Source organism: Hemicordylus capensis, chromosome 6 (assembly GCF_027244095.1).
Source record: "Hemicordylus capensis ecotype Gifberg chromosome 6, rHemCap1.1.pri, whole genome shotgun sequence".
In the NCBI taxonomy this organism is placed as follows: Eukaryota; Metazoa; Chordata; class Lepidosauria; order Squamata; family Cordylidae; genus Hemicordylus; species Hemicordylus capensis.
Genome location: NC_069662.1, coordinates 106500157 through 106516056, shown reverse-complemented (window position 1 = coordinate 106516056; position 15900 = coordinate 106500157). Strand labels below are relative to the sequence as shown.

Sequence of the window (15900 nt, the reverse complement as noted above, 5' to 3'; positions counted from 1 at the left end):
TTCTTTAGTGTAGGTAGGGTTTTTGTTTGGGTATAGTTGTGATTTGGTGAACCCTTCTAGTTTGTGTTTCTTGGTTTCCAAGGATAAACATAACCATGTACACTGCTCTGGGCTCTTTGGAAAAAGAGCAAGAAATAAATGTAAAAATAAAATAGCTTTCCCCCCAAATGACTTTTCCCACAGAGAGTATTCACACAAAATGTCACTTTTCTGAGAAGAAGGCCTGGAAAATAGAAGGGTGGGGTGTGTGTCACTCAGTTAAAACCTCATTACAAGGTGTTAAATTACATTTCACTGGAGGAAACAAACATCTTTAGAGAACATTAAGTTTGCACGGTGAATCTCTGTCCTTTTTTATTGGGCCTTGTTTTGATTCCTCCTTTAAGCCAGTCAGACTGCAGAAATTTGCATAAGGTATACACAATTGTTCCTCATTAAGCAATATAAGCATCTTGATCTCGCCAGCAACCAGATTGGAAGCAACAGATTTGAGCAGCAGCTGCAAGTGAGAGTTCAGTTTTATGAATACACAACTCATTCACCTTTCCAATATCTCATTCAGTGCTAGGAGATTATTCCTACTGAGGTAGATCTCTTAAAATGCAACTAGCCAGGCTTTTAGAACCATATGGGTGTGAAAGGGAGAATAATCCTTCCTGAGCAGCAGGGGGTTGAAAAGGCACAGGAGCTGAAGGATCAAAGAGGTTAGCAGGAAGAGAGCACGTTTCAGCAATAATGAGGTTGCTCTCTGTCAACTCAATATATTAAATGTATCCTGGTTTGACAGCCCTCCTGGCCTTTGCTGGTTGGCTTATTTAGCCCTAGTTGTCTAGGCTTACTTCCGTACCCAGTTGAAATGAGTGGCAAAATTCTAATTAGAAGCAGCGAGAACAGGAATAAGCTTGTTGCCTTGTAAGGCACAAGTGCTCTTAAGCTATTATCAAAACCAAGGCACTGATCTCTTTCAGTGCCTATGCTGTTGGAATTGTTAGAGTACGTTACTCTGCTTAGTGTTGTCAAAGCACTCTGTTTAAAAGCATATATATGTTGACATGAAGTAAGTTGTATTTTTCATACCCCTCTCCTCCAGTTCACTACTGCTCAGGGCGGCTCACAACATTTATAAAATAGTTACAATTTAAAATAAGACTAATAAAATTAACCAAATTATGTTAAACAAGTTAAAAATCCAAGCTAAAACCACAATCAGAATTACTGTTGTTTTTTTTAAGTTTGTTTCAAATTAAAAGTTACTTAAAGAACTAAAAACTGAGAATTATAAAAACTAAAGAACCTACCAGATATAAAAGAGGTGAAACATTAAAAAGCCTCTTTAAAGAGATGTGATTTTTAGTTGTTGTTGTTTTTTTAAAAAAACACACTGAGGGAGGGAGCATTTCCTTTGATAATGGACTGGTTTTCTGGTGAAACCTCAGTTAGTGCCGGGCTCTCCTCCGGAAAACCTCAGGAACATGCTCTCCCTCCCATCTACACAGGTGTCTCAAACCTTGCATGCAGATCTTGGATTAATTTAAGCAAGTCGGTCAGAATAAGCAGCAATTGGTGGGTTTAGATGACACAACCAATTTAATTTTATCCTAGATAGGAAGTAGATGGTAGTGTGATGGGAGGGGAGTGTGCATTCCCAAGGTTCAAGGGGATCGCACAGAGCCCAGCTCTAACTGAGGTTCTGTCCGATGATTGTCTGAACCAGCCCATTGTCCTGGGTTCTGTTTTGCACAATGGAAATTGGTTAAATCCACTAAACTCGGATTTTCCCCCAACCTGTAACAAGAAGTTTATGTTTGAATACAGACTGCTATTTTTTTTGCTACAATATGTCACTTTATTTATTTTTTTGGCTGTGTGTTTACACTCTCTCTCCTTGCAGTGAAATGGTTTTCTGTAGCCTTACTAATTTTGCATTAATTTGAAATCAGGCAGAAGAGATCTTGTACATTGCTGTGTTAGCAAATTAGTCTTTGAGATAGGACATAGTAATTGTTGTACCAAGTTATGATAAAATTATGATTGAGGCATGCATTCATTTCAAAATGAATTTTAAAAAATGAACCAAATGGGCCTATTCAGGTCATTTTCCATTAGAGATGAATCTCATAATTTGTGGTCCCGACACCTGCAGTTCTGCATATTTGTGGCCAGGCAATGGAGATCTGTCCTTGGTATGCACCGTTTACAAAAGGGTTAAAATCCACATATGCACAGTTCCTAGGTGGCTGGAAATGGCCTCTGAGGTCTTTTCCAGCTACCATTTTGTTGAAAGGAGCTGTTTGTGGCTCTTTTGTTAAAAAAAAAAAAACACCGTTGATTTTTCACGGAAAATTGGCCAATTGGAGGGGTGCATTGCTGGACAGCTGTAGACCTGGAAAACATGGCACGTTACTTCATTTCTTTTATTTCTGCCTTTTAAAGCATTTCCCTCCCTTTTTTTGCCCTCCAGGAACCTAACCCCCCAATTCAGGTCTTGTTATCTGTGGTTCTGTTATCCACGGTTGTAGCCGAGAATGGAACCCCCGCGGACAACAAGGTCCACCTGTAATTCCATTCCATTCAGGAGCCACATTCATTTTTGTAATGATGGGCTTACGTATAGTATATAGTTTTCATTGGTGAAACATTGGAGGTTATGTTCTGTACACGCAAGCACCTATTTCCAAGATTGCCTTTCTGTGCTGTATGTGGCAGTAGTTTCCATCCTCTGTTCTGAGGAACCCATAAATTCTGGAGTAGAAGATAAGTAACCGTGGTCAAGCTTTCTTGAAAGATTTATCAGCTTTGGCTGATACGCCAGCTGCGTCCATTTCTTCAGATAAATGACCTCAGAACAGTAGTACTTCTGCTGGTCACCTCCAGACTTGACTACTGCAGTGTGCTCTATGTGGGGTTGCCTTTTTACATTGTCTGGAAACTGCAGTTGGTCCAGAATACGGCAGCCAGGTTGGTCTCTGGGTCATCTCAGAGAGACCATATCACTCCTATCTTAAAAGATCTACACTGGTTGCTGATAAGTTTCCTGGCAAAATCTTGGTTATAACCTACAAAGCCCTAAACAACTGGAGCCCTGAGTATTTCAGAGAATGTCTTCTTCATTATGAACCATACTGCCCCATTGAGATCATCAGGAGAAGTTATTTCTGCAGTTGCCACCAGTTTGTCTGGTGGCTACTCAGGGACAGGCCTTCTCCATTGCTGCCACGAGGCTTTGGAACACACTTCCTGATGAAATAAGAGCCTCCCCATCTCTTCCAACTTTTAAAAAGGCAGTCAAGACACATTTGTTAACCCAGGCTTTTAATTAGGTACTGTTTTAATTGTTTGATTTTAATAGTTTTAACCTTTTAAATTTTAAATTGTTGTAATGTTTTCACCTTTTTTGTTTTTTGTTTTAATTGTTTTGTTGTAAACTGCCCAGAAGACTTGCATTTTGGGCAGTATACAAATATGTCAAATACATACATACATACATACATACTTGTCTCAGTTAAGGGTGTTATGCCAAAGCAGGATTACAGGACTGAATTTTTTGCACTTTCCCCTTTCCCTACCTTCTTCCCTTTCATGCTCTAATTCAGGGGTTCCCATCCTGTGATACTCCAGATGTTGCTGAACTACAGCTCCCCAGCCACAAATAATTGCAGCTTGGGATGATGGGAGTTGTAGTTCAGCAACATCTGGATATCACAGGTTGGGAAACCGTGCTCTAATTCAATGAGTTGCTTGCTCTTCTGCACAAACCATAGTTGTTGCATCAGAATCAGAAAACTATGGTTTGTACTTGTCTTCCATACTGCAAATGCAAGCCATAAAATGCAAGATATAAATTCAAGTTGTGTTCTATTAATTATATGATTATGGCTGTCACAAATTATGGCTGTCACAGCAAATAAGAATGTCGAGGATCATATATCATTTTAATACTGCTTATTTTGTTGTTGGCAAGATACAACACAGTTTAGAGTAACTTAGGCAGAGTTATGTTTCTGTAATAAGAATTATGCAGTTATAAATCTATACTGGTTAATACTCTACAGTCTATAAAAATGGAAGTAAAGGAAGCCATGGTGGGAATGTGCAAAAGCACAATTGCATAATTCTGTCATCTTTTTCATCATAATCATACTGGCTGGCTCTCAATGATTCTAGCTTTTCTGTGTGATTATTTTTAAAAAGCTATTGATAACATTCACAAAACTGTAAACTAGTATTTCATCATCTGCTTTAAGATTTAAAAGCTTGTGAGTTTAAAGCAGAAAAAAAATTGTACAACACTAGTTGAAAATTAAGGCAAATATAATGGAAAACCCTCCACATTTTGTCGAAGTCTTAAAAGATGAAGGAAATGTATCTTGAGAAGCTTAATTGCCCATCTCTCTTTCAGAGAGCAGACATGTGGAAATACTTTCAAAGTGGCTCAAAGGCTTCATAAATTCACTTTAAAAATATGTATACTGCTTATGTAACACATTTATAGATCTTTAGACAGAGTTAGTTGCTAGAGAATTTCTTAATGTGATTGCAACACAGGGTTCTCCCCACCCTTCCCATAGGAGGCTAGTTTGGGCCACATGCTGAATAGGAGAAAAAAAGAAATGGAGAATCATAGGCAAAGAAGCAAAGATAATCCTTTCAGATGCACTCTTAAGGCAGAGAGATAAAAGCAGTTTATAGATTCAGCAGATCAACAGATGGGAAGGTTCTTGAAAATGTGGGATAGGAGGAGGCAATGAAATCAGAATAGCTGGAAACAGATGTCCTAGGAGAGGCCAAGAAGGAGGCCAGTCATAATTCTTTTAGGAAAGTAGTTCAGAAGAATATATTAAATTTAATGAGAACATAGAGTGTTTGTATACCTGTACCATTCAAAATGCATTGCTCTTTTTGGAAGCTGGGAGATTTGGGTTGATACTCTGAAAGCCTGCATGAAGAAAGAGGAGATAAGACTAATATGAATATTATAATAGAAGGAGAGAGGGGAATGACGGTGGCGTATGATGTAAAATGCTGCCAAGAAGAATTGGATTGGGGAAAGAATTTAATGGCCATCTGTCCTTCTCCATGGTTTTATTTCTCTTTGCTCAGTAGAACAAAAGATGGACCAAGGTGGTATGTAAAGACCACGTATCCTGTCACATGGTCTCACTGGTCTAACTTTCCTAGACCAGCATAAGAAGAAGGAATAACCCCATTGCTTCCCATAATATTAAGTTCTAAGATGATTTAAAGCACAATTACATGCTAGGCTTGTTCACGTGACCATTTAGGGTTGGCTTGGAAGGCAAGAGAGCCCATACTAGAACTTCTGTTTGAGTTCACAAGCCCAGGAAACAGACAATCAAGGCAGCCACAGAGTCCATTGTTGAAATTGGCAGCTGTAAACCATGCCCCTCCATGGAAAGTCATCTAGAGCAGGGTTTCTTAACCTTGGGCCTCCAGATGTTGTTGGACTACAACTCCCAGAATCCCCAGACATGGCCTTTGTGGCTGGGGATTCTGGGAGTTGTAGTCCAACAGCATCTGGGGGCCCAAGGTTAAGAAACCCTGATCTAGAGGTCCCTTTGCCTTCCAGCATGCTTTGCTGGGCCAGCAGACTGAAAATGCTTCATGATGTCAGCAGCTGGTCACAAAGGAACAGAAGGTGAACACAGCTAGGGATGTGCATGAATCATGATTCGAAGGGTGATTTGTAACACTTCTCCTTCCCATTTAAAACAGAGTACAGCAGGTGCATACCTGCTCCCCTCCCACTTGCTGCTACTTCCTGAATTGGCAGCACTCCTCCTACTATCTTGGCATGCTGGCAGTGCTCTTCCCAAGCTGCCTCCACACGACACTGGCACGCACATGGCCTCCGCGCATGCATGGCGGCAATGTGCCTCCCAGTGTCATGTGGAGGTAGCTTGGGAAGAGCACTGCCAGCATGCCAAGATAGTAGGAGGAGTGCTGCCAATTCAGGAAGTAGCAGCAGGGGAGCAGGTGTGCACCTGCTCTAGGTGCAGGGGAATTGTTACAAATTGCCCATCCAATCGTGATTTGTGCACATCCCTAGACTCAGCCCTGTTTGTTGAAGCTGCTCCAGCTTCAGGATCATAGAGTGTGTTTTTCAGAGTGGCATGTCCATGGATGGTAGCTGATGTAGTCACAGCTCTCTATGCAGTGGGGAAGTCATGCTCTGTGCAATGTCTAGATAGAATTGCTGTGTGAGTTCTCACAACTGGAGAATCAAGGTAGGAGAGCTCTCCTCTCCTCTACCCTCAGTTAAAAGCAGGGTCAGGAAGCTGGGTTGCCCTGCTTGGAAAAACCTAGCCTGGAGGGATTTGCAGGGTAGATGAGGCTGACATTTTGCCCACTGTTTGTCCTCTAGATAGTGGTGGAAAATTGCTCCAGATAGAGCAGAAAATTGCTTCTATTTTTTTTTTTTAATGGCAGGCTTTACTGCCCATGATGGTCCTCCACTCAATGCATCTGTGGTTGCCTTTATGAAGGCAAAAAGCTAGGAAAACGAGAATTGTAGAACTATGGAACAAATTGTTCTTCCTGTAGAAAGCAGCCTGAATTTGGGCTCATAGGCACTGGAGAGAAATAGGGATCTTGTCATTAGTGGCAGTTGTCTTCAGCATTGTCTCACAAGTGCATTTTTAACTCGGAAAGAAACAAGGCTGAAAGTTAAATCAAACTTGATTTAAACAAGATGGAAGATGAACAGGAAAGGGATGATATTGTAAAAAAGATAGGAGAGGAATTTGGGTGGGTGGGAGGAATCTTCAGGAATAGCTTTAGTCAGATTTGGCAACCCTATTTGCTATAGTTCTATGGTATAAAAATGTTATTACAATTGATCAGTTAGTCACTCTTGTTCAGACAATGGGATTTGTGCCTTTTGTATGTCTTTGTAGTACACAGACCGGTTTAATTGTTTTATAACGGCAATTATTCAGTATGTAGTCACCTTAAGTGGTGCAGCTGGGAAATGCTTGACTAACAAGCAGAAGGTTGGCGGTTCAAATCCCCACTGGTATATATCGGGCAGCAGTGATATAGGAAGATGCTGAAAGGCATCATCTCATACTGCGCAGGAGGAGGCAATGGTAAACTCCTCCTGTGTTCTACCAAAGAAAACCACAGGGCTCTGTGGGTGCCAGGAGCGAAATTGACTCGATGGCACACTTTAGAACCAGTGAGCTTGCCAGAAGCATAAGTGCTTCTGAAGAAAGTTCATACCTGGTGTGGTAGGTTGTGTTCTCTCTGAATGGTATCCCTGCCATGTGTATTCCCTTGTTTTATTCTCCCTTCTAAATTTGTGGTGTCTGCTGAACAAGTCTGTAATGTTTAGTTTGATTATACTAACTGATCAATCAGTTAAAAATCTTGATAAGCTTCAAAAGTGTTCCTGGTTAGTTAAAATTTATTTGTAATAGAAGTGCCAATAAAAACTGAAGGTGTCATCTTAGAAGAGGGATCCCCTCCTTTCTTCCAGATAGGATGGAATGCCTCTACTAAGATGATGTCTTCTGTCTATTATGCATGTGTATGTCTGATGATGTAAGATGATGTCTTCTGTCTATTAAGCATGTGTCTCTTCGTGAGTAAGCACGGCGCGAAGCTGCGCTATGGCTATTCACAATCTTCAAAACCATCATCAGACATACATCAGACATACACATACATACAATTAGACATATACATACATATGAACATACACATGATCTTCAAAACCATCATCAGACATACACATGCATAACTTGGAACCCTGTCCCCAAAGGGCTCACAATCTAAAAAGAAACATAAGATAGACACCAGCAACAGTCACTGGAGGTACTGTGCTGGGGGTGGATAGGGCCAGTTACTCTCCCCCTGCTAAATAAAGAGAATCACCACATTAAAAGGTGCCTCTTTGCCAAGTTAGCAGAAATAGAACACCAAACCAGTTCATGCACATCCCTAATGCATAATCTAAAAGTATGCCTCTTTCTTCAGAACTTCATATGAAAAAATGACACAGATTTATTAGATTAATTCACTGACTCATAGATCAAAACTCATACATGAGTTGGAACTCATAACTAAGGAGTTTTTAATCGCGTAGCAGCTGAACCATAGTGTGTTGCTGACTCATTGGGCCAGTTCAGATGCAATGTGGAAGCTCAGTTGAATTTCATGGGTTTGTTTTTTCATCTGAATGCCCCTCTCAAATTCATCCGAGGTTCAATTTGGCTTAACAAACCATGCTTTGTAACCAAAGTTTGTAGTTGGCTTGTTTGTTTTAACAGCACTTCAGTTCACCGTTGTGTTGCATCTGAACCAACCCTGGTGGTTTTTTCTCGGCTTGTTGCAAGAGCTCTGCCTCTGCCCACAGAGACATGGGCACAAGCAGCCGAGAAGCAGTCTAGTACCATGGCCACTGTAGGTGGCCTATGACTCTCAGTGGGGCTATTCTCACGATCACAGAAAATCGGGCTAGCCTCTGCTAGCCTGATTTTCTGCGATTGTGAGAACCACCAGGCTCGGCTGTGAGCCCGGTGGTTCTAGAGCGGGTAACCCACTCAAGAACCCCTGCCCTAAAACCAGGTTTGTGGAGCGAGCGCTCCACAAACCTGGTTTTGAAGATCGTGAGTAGTCACGACGCAGTTTCACACCATGCCTACTCATGAGGAGATGCCCGGAGGGGAGACGAAAAGCTGCCTCGTGGCTCCGGGGGTCTCACCAGCATGCCCTGTGTGCTTGCGCAGGGCATGCTGGAGCTTGCAGGGGCCAATCAGCCCCAGCCCCCACCGGCTCCATCATGGAGCCGGCAATCATGGGACCCAGGGCTCCAGCCATGCTCGTGTGTGAGGAGAGTGGGCTTAGTCCGCTCTTCCTGCTCAGCGCCCCAAACTGGGTCTCACTGATCATGAGACCCAGCTCAGTGGCTTCTTCTTGGGATGCACTTGGGCACAGACACTGTCCAGTGTTTAATGGGGGGAAGGGCAGGGTGATGGGAGCTGAAAAGAAGCTGTGAGTGGCTTTCTGTGCTGTGGCAAAGTTGGCCTGCTGCTTCCCCTCTTACCGGCTACATAGCAAATGCTTCAGAAGCAAAAGCGACGACGCTCCTATCCTAACCCAATTTCTGACTGACCATTTCAGACCGCCCTGGTCATTTTGGAGCCCTCTCACGCTTGGGGTTTGGCACCTCTGAAACCCTTGTAAGGAACTCTGTGATGTCTGTTTATGAACCATACGTGTAGTCATTGCCTTCAACCATGTAAAACACTTGGTAGCAAATGCCATCCATTGACCAATGCTTTTGGGCCAGAACATTGTTCACTGTCCCTGCTGTCAATTACAAATCCCTGCGCCTTCTCTGACACTGATTGGCTAGTCATATATAGAACACATAGGGGGAAGGGACAACCAGGCTGAGAGCAACCAAGGGCGAAAAGAGTTGAAAAACAGCTTGGGAAGCATTTCCACGCCCACACAAGCTGATGACCAATGGAAAGAGAGGGAGTGACAGGGTGAAGCATTGCCAGGAATAGGGCAGTCTTGGAACTGTGGGATTGAATTTGGGTGGACTGGGAAAAAGGAGGGACCAAACAAACCACTGGCAGCCAAAACAATCAACGATGTTGCTGATGGTCTGTTGACCACATCCCTGTTTATTTTTAGAAGCTCAGTTAAAATAATAATTGGCTCCGCATTGTGTCTGAACTGGCCCATTGCTTCCAGTGATATTATGTGCTTTGCCTGAGATGCTTTCTACATCCAGGAAACCTCTTAGTCTGTCATGAATACGAACTGACAGGAAAAAACAAGAGTGTAGCGAGTTTGGTAGGCGATTTCTGAGGAAGTTTACGTTGAGCTTGAGTGAAAAAGCAGCATTGATAGTACCCAGATGTTCTGAAGAGGAGTTCTGGAGTGTAAATAAGAGTGCCTGGCATTAGGAATGGAATAATACAATCTATAGGTAATCCCTAATTATCCTGGGATCCCTTATGACTGCAAATAAAGGTTTGAAATATATGGGTGGCTTGTGCCTGAAGAAATCTGAGAATCAAGAGAGTGACTATGAAGGGCTCCTTGCAGTCAGGAGATGGAGTTTCTGTGGCCATGCTCCTCCCTGGCTCTCTCTATGGCTAGCAAAAGCATAATATATTTGGTCATTTTGCAGACATGTATTGAAGTCGGAATGTGTGTACAATATGCATTACATTGGCAAAAATGTGGATTTTTAAAATAACGTACTGAAGTGTGTGAATCATACGAGTCAATAGGTCTATAATTTGTAAGTGTTGTATTCTAGCAGTGTTTAAAGGACTATGACAGCTCTCTTTAAAAACCCTAACAAAGAATACTTGACCAAGAAGTGTTCATTATTTCATTGGTGATGATGTCAACAATAGGCAGCTTAGAGAGGCTGAGGTATTCAATGTGTGTATACATTCTTGGAAAGTTCCCCTTGACCTCATCACTATAAATGCAGCACAGGCTGTTGTTCGGGTATACAAATTATACCTTTCATCTTGTACATGTCTTTATATAACTGAAGCAGCATCACTTTCTGTTCCACTTGGTGACTAAACAGTGCCTCAGTCACTTTCCCAAATGATTTTATGTCTAGTCTCCTTAAAGTCAAGTTCTAGTTTGTTCTCAAATTCTTATTCCAAATCAGCAGTATATAATTACAAAATAAAATGTTCCTCTAACTCAAGAATTACAAGCAAAAAAGGATTCCAGGAGACAATCAGATAAGTATTAATTTATTTAACTCAACATATAGAATTATGTTGCCAATAGCTCCTTCACAGTTAAACTCTTAATTAGCTAAAGAATGTTTTTAAACCTATTTTCTCTTTTTTCAGAGATTCACACTGAAATCCTCTGGAATTCATTGACAATGGTAAGAAATTACCACCACTAATAAGTGTTTTGTACAGAGTTCTCCTGTTCTTCTCCATCTATCTCCCAACTATGTTTCCAGCTGCGGTTGCACACAGACTTTGCAGTTAAATATCTTGGAATTTTCTTCCCTTCCAACACAGCTTGCATCCGTGCAGTGGTAAGCACTGCACACATGTGGTTAAATCATCTGTATGTATTGTGGGAGATGTATGAGAGATTGTTACAAGCAAACCTGTTCAGTCAAAACGGGGCTTCATTTGTATACCTGTAAATCTGTTTCATTTATTTCTGTGGGAACATCTTCCTCAAGCATATGTCACCTTCATTGTATTTTAGTGTGTGCTTCTAAGGGTTAGGAATATGATTATGGGTTATTTAGTAAGTCAGCTCATTGCAGTGATGCTAGGTAAAGCATTTGGTGGCATATAGCCCACTGCAGGTGACACATTGTTCCTTTCTCTGAACAATGAGGATTTCAGAGCAGCCATTACAGGTTGAGAAAATTTCCTTTGAAGATTAAGGGGTTAAACTAGACAATCTGCCTATCACATAACGGGGTCCGCATGCTTCATTGTTCAAATACAAAGAGCAGCTGTGTGGGGCCCTGAACTATATTGGGACTGCAAGGCAGGGTGCACCCCACAGTTATTGTTCGATAAGGAGGGGGGAAATCCTTCATTGACACCAATGGGAGCTTTTTCCCTTAGGAAACGTAGAAGCTATGAGTGTGTGTCTGTGTCTGTGTGTGACTGTGGGGCTATTCTCACAATCAGCCAAAATCGGGCTAGGACAGCCTAGCCCGATTTTGGCTGATCGTGTAAACAACCGGGCTCACAGGTGGGCCCAGTGGCTTACAAGTGGCTAGCCCGCTTTTTTTAGCCCTCCCCAAACCCTGGCTACTCACGAGTAGACCCCCCGGAGGGGAGGCAAAAAGCCGCCTCCCGGCTCCAGGGGTCTCCCCAGTATGCTCTGCGTCCTTGTGCAGGGCATACTGGAGCTTCTGGGGGCCGCCCGCCACGGAGCCGGCAATCATGTGGATGGCCGATCCGGCCACCCAGGGCTCCCTCCCTGCTCACCCCACCAATCGTGAGACCTGGCTCTGTGTGTGTCCTGATCAGGTTTGGGACCATGGAGGTGCATAAGGTTAACTCCTCCCTCCCATTTGCCCTAGTCCTGGTCTAGTTGAGGCTCCTGTGCAGCTGCTATTTACTTTTGAAACAACACAGGCCACAATGATGTGATAAATAATAAGGCTCTCCACATGAGCAGTGTGGAGAGCCAAAGAGGGTTCTTCAGGGAGAACAGGTTTTATCTGCTCTCTCTGCAGATGAGCAGGCAGCTCACCCTGGGAAGCTGGATCGGCTGCCCACACAACTACCGGCTCCATCATGCACTCGCGCAGGGCATTCTGGGGAACCCCCCACGCTGGGAGGCTTGTTGTAGCCTCCTGGTTGGGGGGCTACTTGTGAGTCACCACAGCATGGAGCCACACCGTGGTGACACACAATCAAACGGGGTTAGCGGAGCACGCACTCCGCTAACCTCGTTTAAGGGGGAGCAATTAAGTGGGCTTGCTGCCGGGAGCCATGCAGCTCCCGGCGATTCACACACACAGTGGAAACCGGGCTAGTCTCCCTTAGCCCGGTTTCCACTGCATGTGAGAATAGCCTCAGTGTGTTTGGCCCTTAGGATATCTTCATTCTGTGTTTGTTTGTACAACTTAAACATGTGTCACAGGGATACAAAAACAGGACACAGCTTTAGAATCACAGCAATTTTATTTCTCTAATCTCCTGCCTCTCCCAAAATGGTTTGAGGTGCCTTAATTTAGTCAACCTAAAGCCTAGGTTGGCTTTACTAATTTTCTGTTCTCTTTCCCTCTTTTTCAGATATATTGGCAAGGTTCAGACATAATGCTAAACCATGGTTTCACATTATGTCTGAATCCAAGCCTTTCCACACTCCACGATTTGGTTGGGCCCACAAACCAGGATCCGAAATCACAGATTGAAACTAGTTTGCAAACGACTATTGGTGGTGTTGTGGTTTCTGTTATGTGTGAATTCACAAACTATTGACAAAACACAGTTAGGACCATTGCTTCAACTCAAGAAACTGCTGCATCATTGAAACCGGAGTTGTTCCACCTCAAGAATGTGAACATGAAGCTGAATCCTGAGCAGAAGGGAAAGAAAAGCAGAGAAGCAGCACTAAACCATGGTTTAACTGTTTATCTAGAAGCTCAAATCATGGGGAGGGTTTTAAGATATGGTTAGTACAAACCATGGTTTCCCATTATGTCTGAACCCAGCCATTGTTTAAGGAACACTAACATGAATTCTCTTCCAAAAGAAGTTTAAAACTTATGACAATTGCCTACAGGGAAACATGTATTGCAAACCTTTTTCAAATATTCAAAGTAAAGAAGCCAACAGTGCAAATCAACAATTCCCCCCTATACTCTGATTCTCTTGTATGATGCCATTCTTTTTATCTAATATTCTGTTAAAAATTTTACATATTTGTTAAATGGAAATTCTTATCACAACACCAATGTTTATCAGTTGATCAAACTCTAGCCAAAGAATAAATGAAAAAGTGCTCTGTATTTTTCTAAACTGTCTCAATTTAGTATTTTTTGTAAATTAGTTTTTACAGAGAGGTCAATAATATCCTCACAGGTTTGTGTTCTCTTCCCTTTTCAGGGGATTTTGATAGTAGGAAAGTACATTTGCCTTTTTCCAGCAAGATTTAAAATGCTGTGGTGCCCCAGACTGGCTCATGATAGCCTGGGTGTTTTATCTTGTTTAAGCAGATGCATGATGAACAATAAAATGGAATCTAAGATGTAAATTGTCTTGGGATAGATCCAGATAGTCAGATCTTTCTTAAGGAATAACAACAAATACATGTCAATTACCAAATGTAAAGCAATGTGCCTCTAGAATACTTTACTACTGTAACTCTAGAATATTAAAAATGTAAATCATTTCTCTCACAAATTCTTGAACTGATCGATGAATTCCATTCATTGATTAATTGTGGTTGCAATTTTTTGATGGTTGCAATATCTCACAATTTTGACGACTGTGATGATCTAGGCACTGTTGCGGATTTCCAGTATCTAGACCACACAATTGTCTCTTCGTTTCCTGCTTCTCATCTTTTAGCCCAATAATTTCATATGCTGATGAAATAGAAGATGACATAAGGTAGGAATGGAAGCCAAGACACTCCAATGAGGGGAGAAAATGAGCCAAGTGATTTCCAGCATGTCATCCTCTCCCGCTGTATTTCTAATTTGGGGAGGTAGACAAAATCCAAAGACGGCAACAAGTTGCTAGTTGGAAGGCAGATAAAATGTCGTGAGCTGCTAGCTGGCCACTCACATAAGAAGCTTAATTATAAAATCTCTGTCTTTAGGCAATGAAGAGTTCTTTATATAATATAACAAGATCGCAACAAGCTCCCATTCCAATCTGTATCCAAGCATATTATTAAGAAGACATGATTTCCTTCCAATAATTCTTTTCTTCAGCTCATTGCCATGAAATACATGAAAAAGGCAGCATTATGGTGATTAGAGTTCTAACTATACACAGCTGATGCCCTATACATTGTATTTAATCCAGCTGGTGACAAATACCAGTGGTGCATTATTTGTACTGAGCTTTTCTTAAATACAGGGATATGTCATGCAATCTGATGTCCATTATCCCTGATATCTATTCATTGACCAAGTCTTCAGCCCATTTCACATTATACTGATCCTCTTTCATTTTCAGACTTGTGAAGAAAAGTCATGTAGCCAGTGTTTTATTTTTTATTGTTAAATTCATATACTGCCTTTCATTAAAACAATCCTGACAGTTTACAAAACATTTAAAACAATATAAGACTATAAAAGTTACACAATAAAAATATTAAATTAGAATATTGTACACTGCCTAGAGATTTACATATCAGGCAGTATAAAAATATAATAAATACATAATATAAAATGTAATTAAAAGTTTTTTAAAACACACAATATGACCACAAAATACAGAGCAGCAACGACAACACCACTACCACTCATATAAAAGCCTGGGTAAAAAACAAAGATTTAACTTGCTTACTAAAAACTATGATGGAGCCTGAGGTGCATATGCCCACTGGGAGAGCATTCCAAAATCTGGGGGCAATTACTGAGAAAACCCTGTTCCTCATGCACAACAGCTAAGCCTCCTTCATTGTTGGCACGTGAAGCAGATCCCCTTTCAATGACTCATCAAGTGGGCCAATACCCTTGGGAACAGGCAGTCCCTCAGGTATCCAGGGTCCAACAATTAAGGCCTTTAAAGGTCAAAATGGGCACTTTGAATTGGACCCGAAAACCAATTGGCAGCCAATGTAGCACTTTCAAAATGGGTCTAATATGATCCCAGCAGGCAGCTTCAGAGAAAATCTTAAGTGCTGCATTTTACACTAGCTGCAGTTTCCAAATATTCTTCAAGGGCAACCCCACATAGAGCATTACAGTAATCCAGCCATGACGTGACTAAGGTGTGGGTAACTGTGGCCAGATCTGCCTTTTTGAGAAAGGGACACAGCTGGTGCACTAGCCAAAGCCGTGCAAAGGCACCCCTGGTCACCGCCTCCACCCGAGCTTCTAAAAGCAGAACCAGGTCCAGAAATACCCCCAAGCTGCACACCTGCTCTTTCAAGGGAAGTGCAACCTCATCCAGAACTGGTTGAATCCCCTCATCCCAATTGGCTCTCCTGCTGACCAGCAGCACCTCCGTCTTGTCCGGATTCAATCTCAGTTTATTAGACCACATGCAACCCTTCACTGCCCCTAGTCCCGGATTCAGGTCATCCACTGCAAAGTAACATCTGAATGCTATGCAACCTTACCTAGGAGTAAGCCATATTCAACACAGTGGGACTTACATCTGAGTAAACATGCATCAGTTTGCATGTGTCCCTTTAATTGTAGTGATTCTGAAAGAAAAAATTGTTTTG

At 42.0% G+C, this 15900-nt stretch overlaps 1 protein-coding gene and 1 long non-coding RNA gene across 7 annotated transcripts in view; both read left to right on the top strand.

Annotated features, from left to right (window-relative positions):
* RBMS3 (RNA binding motif single stranded interacting protein 3) overlaps positions 1-15900 on the top strand; it is a 1053558-nt gene that overhangs the window by 43563 nt on the left and 994095 nt on the right. The gene's annotated exons all lie outside the window — the stretch shown is intronic.
* Positions 469-13906, top strand: LOC128329394 (uncharacterized). The gene is made up of 3 exons (XR_008309636.1): positions 469-505; positions 10857-10894; positions 12786-13906. It is a non-coding gene; the product is annotated as an uncharacterized LOC128329394 (long non-coding RNA).